At 40.9% G+C, this 9,577-nt stretch overlaps 1 long non-coding RNA gene across 1 annotated transcript in view; it reads right to left on the bottom strand.

The window, feature by feature from the left end:
* Positions 1-1,395: 1,395 nt before the first annotated feature.
* LOC129179169 (uncharacterized) overlaps positions 1,396-9,577 on the bottom strand; it is a 77,026-nt gene continuing 68,844 nt past the window's right edge. The window contains exons 6-7 of the long non-coding RNA XR_008569907.1: positions 5,109-5,155; positions 1,396-3,214 (exon numbers count right to left, since the gene is read on the bottom strand). This is a non-coding gene — a long non-coding RNA (uncharacterized LOC129179169). The remainder of the gene's footprint in view (positions 3,215-5,108; positions 5,156-9,577) is intronic.

Below are 9,577 nucleotides of genomic sequence, written 5' to 3'. Positions count from 1 at the left end.
CCCCCAACCTAATTTTTCAGAAGTGACTTCATTTTGTTTTGTTCGTTTTTCAGATTACAACTTTAAAAAATATATAAAAATATAAAATATATAAAAAATATACTTCAACTTTATGCTACCAAAATTACGCTATTTTTCTTCATAATGTTACAGCGTAAAAGTACAACTTTTTTTCTCTTAATATTTTGAAGACATTCTTGTAAAATGACTGCTGATTTTTCCCTTTTTGCTGTCGTCTTTTTTTTTTTTATTTTCCTTGTGAAATGATATTTTTAGAATATGCTGCAGGGCAACAAAAAAACAGTCGCACTTTGGACACCCCGATGTAGGCAAATGCATAATGGCATGCATGAAAATAACCAGAGTAGCTTGCTTACAAATCACATCTTGACTTTTCTTTTTACCCTTACAGGTTGTTTAGCCTTACGGGTTCCATTGTACTGTAACAAGAGGCAGTTTTATGCTCTGAAATAGAAATGTGTTCTGCAAGAATGAGTATAATGATTTATTAGCACACGCAATGGACATTACAGTTTAGGTAGCTTTGTACAAATATTGTGCATAGTCACAAACGCAATGATGCTTGCGAAAAGTTGAAAACCGTCTATGTCAAAAGACATCTTCATAAATCTTCACAGCATCCCGTGTAGATTACTCATGCACACAAATGTATTTTAGTTCTTCACGTTAAACATTAGATCGATCAATAGACAAGGAAAAGAATCCTTTCATTTCTCAATTTAACGAATGATTTATCCATTTAAATAGCTATTTACCATGAACAACTATGACATCGTCATTAGGACTTTAAACCAGGACTAGGATCCAATATTCAAACATTTGTCCATCCATCCATTTCCTATGGTTTTTCATGGCTTAAATATCACCTGTCATCAGTCACTTAAGACATTTGTGTACAGTTGCACTCAAAATGATTCAACCCTCACTATAAATTCTGTTGATTTGCATTGTTTATTACAGTAGTTTGCAATAAACCAACAAAACAACTGAAATAGCTCAACACTAACTAACATTACCAAGGGTCACTGTTTATTGAAATTGGCCATCTATTTGAAGATTGCAGTCGTCCCTCGCCACTTCACGCTTCGAATTTCGCAACTTGACTCATGCCTATTAGAATCGATACTATAACCAGCCTATTATTTGTATTAAAAATGCACATTTAAGCAAATTTTACGTATATCTTGCCTAAAATTAAGAGTTTAAACCTCAAAATGGTGAAATAAACTAAGATACAAATATATGGCACTCAGAAGATTCATTCAGAGTTGATATAACATGTAGTATTCTACACTGGTCAGTAGGTGTCAGTAATGTTACTGTAGCATTCGGTGAGACACACAAGCACCAGATTTCTGGAACAACAGGCTTTTATTGAAGGTTTGAATGAGCTCACAACAGATAAAAAAAAAATCCCTAAAAAACACATGGGTTATTGTTGTGGCGGTAACCCAAGCCAAACTAAAACGAAACTCTGAACCCCTGATGTCATTTCCTGTCCCAGCCACCGGAACACATTTACAGCAACACACATAAGTATGAGTCTTATTTGTGTGTGTGAAGTGTGAAGGTGACTATCTGGGTGTAATGAAGTTAAAAACCGTCATGGCAAGGTCATAAACAAGTGTTTATAAATTAGGAATTCTACTTCACGGAAATTCACGCATCATGGGTGGGTCTGGAAACAACTAACTGCGATAAACGAGGGATTACTCTCCATACATTTTGCAAATAAATTCAATTTGTAGTGCTTGAATCATTTTGACTGCAGTTGTACACATGTTGGCAAGTTACAAATAATCCAACACAGCAAAGGCTGTGCTGGCCAAATACTAGGATGCTCATTAATATGATAGCAACATTACAACATCTTCTGACCTTAAGATACATTCATCCAAAATAAGTTATCCTCAACGACAATGTTGCTTTATTCATTGTATTTATAGACCTACAGTCAAGTCTATGTAATAAGCTGAGTAGCTCACAGAACATTGTTACATAAATAAGACCACTGTCATCCACTGGGGCGCCCATGAGACGCACACCCTCAGCTCGTTACTCGAAGGAATACACCATGTTTAAATATTAACTTATGTTGAAATATCGACAGACGTGTCAGTCATGCGTTCGTTAACCACCCACAGCTGGAGGAGTTCATGCGGTGACACGCTGGCGTGGTAGCGGCCTGCTCGTTTGATATCATTGTTTTCAGTTAACCTCACACCTTAAGTAGAGCATATTGACAGCCGTGCTAGTATTAATGCTGCTTATTGATTCAGCCGACGGTGTCCTCTTCTTACAAGGCTGGAATTAAGTCTAGTCAGCTCTTCTTCACTCTCATGACGTTTGCATCAGGTTGTTGGACCACAAGCAGTAGCAGTGCAAGAAAGTTAAGAGTATTGCAGCATCCTATGATGTGTTGTTTTCCTGGTCCATTGTCTTATCCCTAACCAACACTTTGTATACAGTGAACTATCATGCTTAGTCTCCCTCCCCATGGACTCCGTGGTTACTAACAGCTCATCCACCATTGCTTAGGGCTCTTATTTTGTTTCAGAAGAAATACTTTATACTGTCAAACTCAGACATCCCATGTGATTGAGGGCCGATGGGCATGGAACTCTCCGAGCTGCCCTGAGAGCTGCCTGCTTTTCACTCAGTGGGTGGAGTGGAAGAAGAACAAAGGCAAACTTGTTAAGCTTTTGACGCCTTTATTATTCTTTTATTTGGCTGTGATTCCTCGTGTTCATTAAGAGTTTGTTTGCATTGTCTTCTCAGGGTATGTGGCTGCAGGGGTTTTTATCAACTGTTTGGTAGAACTCAACAAAGGCTAACTTGATGATAAAAAATACATTACTGTTGTTTTATTACGTATTCCCACAACAAAATAAAGGAATCAAACCACTGATGTAATTAAGGACAGAAAACACATGCTTTTCAGTAGTCAACACTGGTTATTGTTAACACATGTTAAATACAGAAAACCAAACTCTGAATTTTTTTTAATATTGTTAAATACAAATGAAAGGACAAATTTACTTGACTTTGTCTCAGTCCAGCAAAAACTCAAATCGAATTGCACACACAGTATAGTGTTTGTGTTTGGCACCCGGACTCTTCTCCTCTTGTGTGGCTTCCCTCCTGTCGCTGTCACTGTCCGGGAGCAGCAAACGGAAATAAAGACATCATTTAGCTAAAGAGAATCACAGGAAAAAGCAAGAGATGTTACAAGGTATTTCTGTTGATGTTTGAAATAGAAGTTAAAAACTTTAATGCTGAAAAGCTAATACAATGAGATTCAAGAGTTTTATTGTCATATGCACAGTAAAACAGGTAGTTATACTATACAATGAAATTCTTGTTCTGTTCATTCTACCGAAAAAAGAAAGAAAACACAAGAAAATGAATGAGAACAAAAGAAACATTAATACCAATACATTAAGCAACAAGAACAGAAGAGACATTAATACCAATAAATAAATAAAGTGTTATAAGTGTGTACGTGCGGCGTGTGTGAGTGCTTCGTTGAGAAGCCTGATGGCCTGTGGGTAAAAGCTGTTTGCCAGCCTTGTGGTCCTGGACTTCAAACTCCTGTAGCGTCTGCCTGACGGTAGGAGTGTGAATAGTGAGTGTTGTGGATGTGTGCTGTCCTTGATGAGGTTGTGTGTTCTGCGTAGGACTCTAGATGTATAAATGTCTTGCAGTGAGGGGAGGGCTGCCCCAACAATGTTCTGTGAGGTCTTGATCATCCGCTGGAGTGCCTTCCTATCACGTGTTGTACAGTTACCGTACCAAACAGTGATGGAGGCGGTAAGGACACTTTCGATGGTGCATCTGTAGAAGCAACTCAGGATTGTGGTGGACATGCCAAATTTCCTCAGTCTTCTCAGGAAGTACAGTCTCCTTTGGGTCTTCTTCATAATTTGTTGGGTGTTGACCAGGTGAGGTCCTCGCTGATGTGTGTGCCAAGGAACTTGAAGGTTTTCACCCTCTCCACCTCAGTGTCATCAATAAACAGGGGTTTATGCGGCTCCTTTTCCCTTGTTCTTGGGTCAATGATCATCTCTTTAGTCTTATCATTGACCCAAGGGTTATGGTTTCAAGGGTTTGGGCTGTTTGAGTTAGGGTCATTCAAATGCTTTTAGGTAGGTTTAGGATTTTTGAGTTCGGGCTGGGGTTTTCGACTCCCTAACTGGAAATCCTAACCTGAAACTCCAAACACTAACCCTAAATTTAAAATTGTAACCCCTGCCCTAATTCAAAAACCTAGTCCTAACTTGAAACCCTATCCCTAACTCAAAACCCTAACCCTAAAATAAAACTAGGATAATTATCGGTTCGATAATTATTGGGCCAATATGAGGAATTGACGTCATAGCGATAAATCCGATAACATTAAAAATAGCTCAGATAACCGACAATTTTAAATAAACTCTCCAATGAGGGGAGATTACCCGCACGGTGGTGTGTGTTACGTGCACCTTTTCTGTGATGTGTTGCATACCTCCCCTGAGCTCAATCATATCGTCAATCATGTGAGAGTTCTTTACCCTATCAGCCGCCTGAATCCCCAATATCCTTACGATGGTATTTTGAAAGACTATGAAGACACCAGTGCTGCTAAAGAAGCAGCGTCCAATGCTTTCGAGTTACTTAGTTTTAAGAATTTGAACAACGTTATCAAGGAGGATCAGGTTTACCTATTTTAATTCATCTTGCAGAGAGTTCCAGCATCAAAATGAAATGCCCTTTTCCCCAATTCCGTGAAAACACGATGGACAGTCAGAGCAAAAAAGCAAGTGGTTCGTAGCCTGTGTGGTCCTTAACAAGGTAAATTCCGGGATAGGATGGAACCATCCCAAGTAGAGCTTTATAAATAAAAGTCAGCAAATGAGTGGATCTCCCGTCAGACAGGGATGACCATTCAGCTTTTTTATACTAGTGCAAGTTTGTGAGTGCATGTCCAACACACACACACACACACACACACACACACACACACACACACACACCAACTAAAAAACTGGTTCTTACTAAGCAGTGAATAAAATTACCTAAGATAGTGTACTCATTGTGAAGCTGCTCACCCGTAAAAATGATGATGATGTCACTTGGCCTTCTTCATATAGGGTAGCTGGAGGGACAGAAGACAGGCTGTCAGCGAGAAAAAGAATCATATAACACTATTAACCAAATTCCCAATCAGCCATGGCTTGTTGTACGCTTTTCTGTTCCGCAGCGCTCCCTTATTACGCGACTAGAACAAAAGCTTAATGGCTTTATTTGTGAAACAGGCCTCTAACTAGATGTCAAATCAGAAGAGAATGCAAATTTGGTCTAATTCGTCCCGAGCCTCGGTGGTGTCCAAATCCCTCTTAAGCTTCTTGTTGAGCACGTCTGCCAGCTTTGTGTACACAATTGCCTCCTCAAATATTCACACAGCATCATTAATGCCGGCCCCCTTTTGTGCTGCTCTATTCAACTAGAATAAACAGGATCACACGTGCAAAAAGTTCTTCTCTATCGTAGATAATTAGTGCACAAAACAATCTGAGCAATAACGTGCCGGGGTAAAATTAAAACTTTCCGAAGCACGGGAAATGGAGGGATTTGAACGCCGAGGGGAAAATGCGCTTATCAAATAAAGCTCGAAAAATGTGCAGTGAATGAAATGAGCCCATCATTTTAGTGCGAGATGGGAGCCCCGAGGAGAATAAATAAGCAATCGTCACGTCATGCAGGGAGGACAAATGAGCATGGTACACAATTAGGCAGGGTCACATTCTGCCAGAGCTGTGAGTGTAGGACAGGCTAATGAGCTGTCCTACTGTGTGCGCACGTGTGTGTGCGCGTGTGTGCGCGTGTGTGTGTGTGTGTGATGAATGCAGGCTGAAGACTAGAGACAAAATTTAAAAAAATTAAAAATATTCTCTAGTCCCAAACATTGTTATAAAGGCTTTTGGTGTATGTACAAATGGTGGTTTAATGTGCTTCTAATCAGAGGGTTTGCCTTTTGATGGAGAAAACTACTTCTGTGGATTTGGCTTTTTTTAAGCTGTGCAATATTATTCACCCAATGACAGACGTACTGCATGTGTGACTTGGAACTTTATTATTCGATTTTGGGCATAGATAAGAGAATATTTCGTATACATACACGGAGATCGCTCACTATATTAAAGGTCCCCTGATGGTCTTACAGTTGTACAGACCTGATGAAAATCTTAAGACCATTTGGAAAATTGCTAGAATTTGCATTTTGCACATTTGGATCTCAATGAGGTTTTAAGTAGAGCTACAATATGCAAAAGCAAGAAGGGGGAGTGAGACAAAAAGCACTTTGAAAAAGTCATTTATTGAAAACAACAATTCAACTGAAATAGGCTGTTTATCAGCTGATCAAAAGTTTAAGACCCTCGCTCAAAAAATAACAAAAAACTCTCCAAACCAGAACAAAAAAATGTTCTCAGTAGGACTCAGTAATGAGTAGCTCCACCGTTCTTGTTAATCACTTCAAAAATTGGTTTGGGCATGCTTGATGCGAGTGTTTCCAGGAGGCTAGAGGGAACATTGCTCCAAGTGGTGAAGATGACTTCATGAAGGGCATCAACTGTCTGGAACTGATGGCCATTTTTATAAACTTCCCTTGCCATCCATCCCCAAATGTTCTCTATGGGATTTAAATGACGGGAACATGCAGGATGGTCCAAAAGAGTGATGTTATTCTCCCTGAAGAAGTCCTTGGTCAAGCGAGCATTGTGAACTGCAGCGTTGTCCTGTTGAAAAACCCAGCTGTTACCACACAGACGAGGGCCCTCAATCATGAGGGATGCACGCTGCAACATCTGCACATAAGAAGCCGCCGTTTAACGACCCTGCACCACCTGAAGCTCCAGTGTTCCACTGAATGAAAAAGCACCCCAGATCATGATGGACCCCCCCTCCACTGTGCCGGGTAGAAGACATCTCAGGTGGGATCTCCTTGTCATGCCAGTAATGTTGGAAGCCATCCTGACTGTCAAGATTACATTTTTTCTGATCAGAGAATAAAACTGTTTTCCACCTATAGGTGAGCTATTTGTGTTTTATGTGACTGGCAACATTTCAATTGTACTACAAAACAGATCTTCACTCAAACAGTGTGCTAATTGTCTTGATGCTATTTTGTGGTCATTAAGTACTGGCATCATGTCTGAATTGAAGACATAGAAAATCCTAAGAGTTGAAGCAAATATTTTTTGAGGAGCTACTCAATACCAGCTGACAAGCTACTCGTAGTTTACGAGCTACAGCACCTGTTGGCGTCCCAGTGATAGCATCACTGTCCTAAAGCTGGACATACTACGTGTTTGTTAAACTACTTAGACATACAACTAGTGTTTTGAGGACAAGACATAATTGTTATAATGGTAACAAGAGAGCAAACTTGTTAAGTGACACTTGCAAAAAGTAAGTTAGCGCGTACCTCATGAACGTGATAGCCACTTGTAGCTTCCCCGTGGGACAAAAACGATCTCCGAACAAACTGCATTGTTTGTCAGTTTTAAAGACAAAATGTTGTCACTGTGGGTAAAAAAAAAAAAAAAAGTTACATTTGGAGTTTATGGACCAGAGGCTAGGCTGATGTCTAGCTAGCGAGCTAGGTGCCACCAGAGTGAGAGCCAGGCAAAATGTGTAAACAAAGATGGCATGGCAGAAAAGTCGAACTGCAATGAGATTGAAACGTGAACAATCACACACACTGGCATCAATTTGACTCCACATTTTACTATTTTTCATTCTCGTGGTAATCAGTGCATCCCTTGTTAACTCAATACGGGACGCATACTTTCATCTAGTCGCACATGAAAAATTTACTCGCAATGTCTCATATTTAAGTCGCAAAATGTGACCATTTAGTTGCACACTGTCAGAAACATATTAGCATTAAAGCTATAGATCGCAAACACAAAACGGCAAATGGAAAAAAAAAGTGTCCTACATCTTAACAACGCGATGGTCAACCGGAATGGATTGTGTTCAACCTCAGAGGTTCCACTGTAGTTTGTTTCCATATATTGTCAGCACATTGAGCCTCTTGGTGTCTTTACTGGGAATGTGAAGACACAAAAGTATGATAGAAAAAGTGGACGTACGAGGAGTTGGTTGCCTATCAGTTGACTTGGCATGTGGGCCAAGACGACATGAAGCCAGACATGCATTGGACAGGTGCAGTGGCCAAACAGACAAAAAGAAGAGGAGCAAGCTTTTAGAGGCAACTCATAGTTATTACCTATTCAATCACAAAAAGGAGAGAGGAAGGCGTGAAAGGTTGCGGACCAAAGCTCTTTTGCTTCAGTGCATTGAGAGCTGTGGTCCAGCACTCTGGCTGCGAGGGAGATTGCCTCCCCTGGAAGATGGCTGCTCAAAAGAGTTTTTTTCCGCCTTTAATAACAGCAATCTGCTGTGAAAATCTAATCCCAAATACCATTTCACTGAGTCAAGCAAACGTCTGCTCAGAAAAGCATGCAACATGAATATTGCATTCTCTCATATACAAATAAACAACCCCCCCATCAATCAGGGGGCGTAGCCGACGTAAGTGATGTGGAAGAGTAAACTGCTAATGAATACTGCCTAGCGAGAAATGCGCTTTTTAAAATGGCATCATTGTATTACTGTGTGGAATTAAAACACAGCTCTTCAGGGGAGCGTCTAATCTATTTTCACGCACGAATGTCGTTGCACACGATCCAGAAAGGTCATAAAATGTGACCCTCTCACATTGTCGATCACCTGCGTGACACCACAACACACCACAACGATCCAAGCATGAACGCAACCCCTTAGTTAGCTGAAATAATAGCTCCATCTTTGCCATTAAGGTCAGATATGGGTGTTCCCTTTCCCCCTTCCCAGACTCTTCTCCTCACTGGCCTAATTCCCACTCCGACGAGGTGGATGAGAGGGATCATAAATCCATCCATATGCATGGCTAACTATCTGAGGAGGGCAGGGGGTAGGTCTCAGTCTGGTCAGCTTCCCTGAAAGTACCACTAATGACATGTAATGGAGGGATGGGAGTTGGCTCAGAGCGGCTCACCACCACTCAGCAACCAGACCGGGCATCCCAGCACGAAATAGTCAGCAGGAGAATTTACCTTCAATCTCCCTAACTGTAATTCCACCTACTTTACCACCCTAAAAATATCTAACGCTTTTTCCATTACTGAGCTTACTGAAAACAGAACCACTGCAGCATTCGAAAGGCGTGTGGCTCTCATGATGTAGGTTCTACAGCTAAAGCTGAATGGAGAAGTGTGGGGAGGTCGCCGGTGTGGATAGTCAGTCTCAAAGTAAACACAAGGAATGATGGGATCGAGAGGCTGGTCTTAGCTCAAGCCCCTCATCAGTACAGTCAACACATGGAAGATTGGGTTCACATCCCCCCAAACCGCACTCTGAATTCTGTCTGTCTTCCACAACAGAAGTATCCCCTCAGTCAACCCGTATTTCCCTCCTTTTCCATTTTAGAGAATGTCAGCTAGAGGTGTAATGCAGGTGGGAGAAAGCTGGC

Source organism: Dunckerocampus dactyliophorus, chromosome 3 (assembly GCF_027744805.1).
Source record: "Dunckerocampus dactyliophorus isolate RoL2022-P2 chromosome 3, RoL_Ddac_1.1, whole genome shotgun sequence".
NCBI classification, from domain to species: domain Eukaryota; kingdom Metazoa; phylum Chordata; class Actinopteri; order Syngnathiformes; family Syngnathidae; genus Dunckerocampus; species Dunckerocampus dactyliophorus.
This window is presented reverse-complemented; position numbering and strand designations above follow the sequence as displayed.